This window comes from Physeter macrocephalus, chromosome 5, assembly GCF_002837175.3.
Source record: "Physeter macrocephalus isolate SW-GA chromosome 5, ASM283717v5, whole genome shotgun sequence".
Classification (NCBI taxonomy): domain Eukaryota; kingdom Metazoa; phylum Chordata; class Mammalia; order Artiodactyla; family Physeteridae; genus Physeter; species Physeter macrocephalus.
Window position 1 is genome coordinate 98246254 of NC_041218.1, and position 3258 is coordinate 98249511.

A 3258-nucleotide genomic window follows, 5' to 3' on the forward strand; every position below is an offset into this window, starting at 1 on the left:
TAACGCATATATGTGGAATCTAGAAAAATGGTACAGATGAACCTATTTGCAAAGCAGAAATAGAGACACAGATGTAGAGAACAAACGTACGGACACCAAGGAGGGGGAAAGCGGGGTGGGATGAATTGGGAGATTGGGATTGACATGTATACACTGCTATGTATGGAAGAGAAACTAGTGAGAGCCTGCTGTGTAGAGCAGGGAACTCTACTTGATGCTCTGCGGTGTCTTATATGGGAGGGAAATCCAGAAGGGAGGGGATAAGTGTATACATATGGCTGATTCACTTTGCTGTACAGAAGAAACTAGCATAACATCGTGAGGCAACTATACCCCAGTAAAAAAAAAAAAAAAAAAAACAAAAACTTCTAACCACGATCCTGTACAGTCATCACGTAATGTATTGAGAGGCTTCAAGTAGCTCATCCAGCTACAAACGTCCTTAGATCTCAGGGGGGAACAAAGCAAACGATGTTACAGAAAGAAAGAACGCAGAATATTCCATTTCTTTTCAATTCATTACCAGGTTTCTGCATCTTTATTCTGTTTCCATTGAAATCTGCTGCACATGACCTGGTACTTAATTTTATAACGGGTGGACATGAAACCCAAAGTATTAGAACAGGGTTAGAAATCATTGACATTGCATTGGGCAGGGGCTACTGAACACTTCCACCCATTCCTGCAGCTCAGCTGTTTCCCCAGCGAAAATAGGCATTGCATGTCCTGGTCTGGAGCCCCAGCTCCGGGCAGACTCCCTGCAGGAGTTTCTCTTTACAGATAATCACGGCAACTCTGCCTGAAGGAAGGGAACAACGCAGTGGCAATACAGAATAAAATGTGAACTTGCCCTTGATAGAATTACAGTTCTACTTCTCAACCTTCCGAGCTGATCCACCAATCAGAACAGACCCAGAGCTCTGAAAGACATATGTACATCTAAGAAACACAATGAGTATTTGTTTCGATGTCTGGATCCACATATAGGTCAATGGATGGAACACTCTGGAAAAAATGATTCAATATTTTCATTGTCAATTACTAGAGGTATATTATTTAACGGAAAAAATAATAAGTGCCCATTTAAAAGTCATACCAGTGTACTTTTTGTCTTTTCCTAAAGACCCTCAAATCTCAAATTGGTAATAAACTATAGAACTATAAAAGTTTCTACAGTTTTTCCCTCAGTGCATCCCTGGAAATCTTCTTGAGAATCAAATCATCATAAAGTTGCTCATATTTTCCTATAGGGACAATGCCGTAATTGGGAGTTGAGGTATTGACTAAGGATTTGGAGTCAAATAAATCATAAATATGGCCACTGATCTACCATAAATGCAAAGCCATAACTGCTATAAACCTCAGTGATCACTTAACTTTTAAAAATTATGTTCTAAGTCACAGAGGCCTATCATTTTATGACTGTAGGGGACCTTTGGGATTATCCTGTCCAGCCCCCAATTTGCAGATAAGGAAATTTAAATCAAAGTGATTAGTTTAATGTACTTAGGAGCAAAGCCAGGACCACGGCTCCATCTTTCCTCTCTGCTAAGTTCGTCCCTGGCGACACCCTGCAAAATTAAACATGTAAATACCTATGAGAAAAGGGAAAACATACGCATAGAGGAGAGGGAAAAGTTATTTTATCATCCATGTGACCCAATATTGGTATTTTTATTATAACAAGATATTAATTTGACATCTATTTCATAATTCTGTTATCCTTCTGAGCATTTAGGAGGTATTTTAGGGGACAAAATGATTCCTTTTTCTGCTTCTTTTTTTTTTAACATCTTTATTGGAGTATAATTGCTTTACAATGTTGTGTTAGTTGCTGCTGTATAACAAAGTGAATCAGCTATACATATACATATATCCCCATATCCCTTCCCTCCCACCCTCCCTATCCCACCCCTCCAGGTGGTCACAAAGAACCAAGCTGATCTCACTGTGCTATGCAGCAGCTTCCCACTAGCTATCTATTTTACATTTAGTAGTGTATATATGTCAGTGCTACTCTCTCACTTCATCCCAGCTTACCCTTCCCCCTCCCCGTGTACTCAAGTCCATTCTCTACATCTGTGTCTTTATTCCTGTCCTGCCCCTAGGTTCATTAGAACCTTTTTTCTTTTTTTTAGATTCCATATATATGTGTTAGCATATGGTATTTGTTTTTCTCTTTCTGACTTACTTCACTCTGTATGACAGACTCTAGGTCCATCCACCTCACTACAAATAACTCAATTTTGTGTCGTTTTATGGCTGAGTAATATTTCATTGCATATATGTGCCACATCTTCTTTAGCCATTCATCTGTCTATGGACACTTAGGTTGCTTCCATGTCCTGGCTATTGCAAATAGTGCTGCAATGAACATTGTGGTACGTTTCTCTTTGAATTATGGTTTTCTCAGGGTATATGTGCAGTATTGGGATTGGTGGGTCATATGGTAGTTCTATTTTTAGTTTTTTAAGGAACCTCCATACTGTTCTCCATAGTGGCTCTATCAATTTACATTCCTACTAAGAGTGCAAGATGGCTCCCTTTTCTCCACACCCTCTCCAGCATTTATTGTTTGTAAATTTTTGATGATGGCCATTGTGACTGGTGTGAGGTGATACCTCATTGTAGTTTTGATTTGCATTTCTCTAATGATTAGTGATGTTGAGCATCCTTTCATGTGTTTGTTGGCAATCTGTATATCTTCTTTGGAGAAATATCTATTTAGGTCTTCTGCCCTTTTTGGATTGGGTTGTTTGGTTTTTTTATATTGAGCTGCACGAACTACTTTTATGTCTGGAGATTAATCCTCTGTCAGTTGCTTTGTTTGCAAAATATTTTCTCCCATTCTGAGGGTTGCCTTTTCGTCTTATGGTTTCCTTTGCTGTGCAAAAGCTTTTAAGTTTCATTAGGTCCCATTTGTTTATTTTTGTTTTTATTTCCATTTCTCTAGGAGGTGGGTCAAAAAGGATCTTGCTGTGATTTATGTCATAGAGCATTCTGCCTATGTTTTCCTCTAAGAGTTTGATAGTGTCTGGCCTTACATGTAGGTCTTTAACCCATTTTGAGTTTATTCTTGTGTGTGGTGTTAGGGAGTGTTCTAATTTCATACTTTTACATGTAGCTGTCCAGTTTTCCCAGCACCACTTATTGAAGAGGCTGTCTTTTCTCCACTGTATATCCTTCCCTCCTTTATCAAAGAAAAGGTGACCATATGTGTGTGGGTTTATCTCTGGGCTTTCTATCCTGTTCCACTGA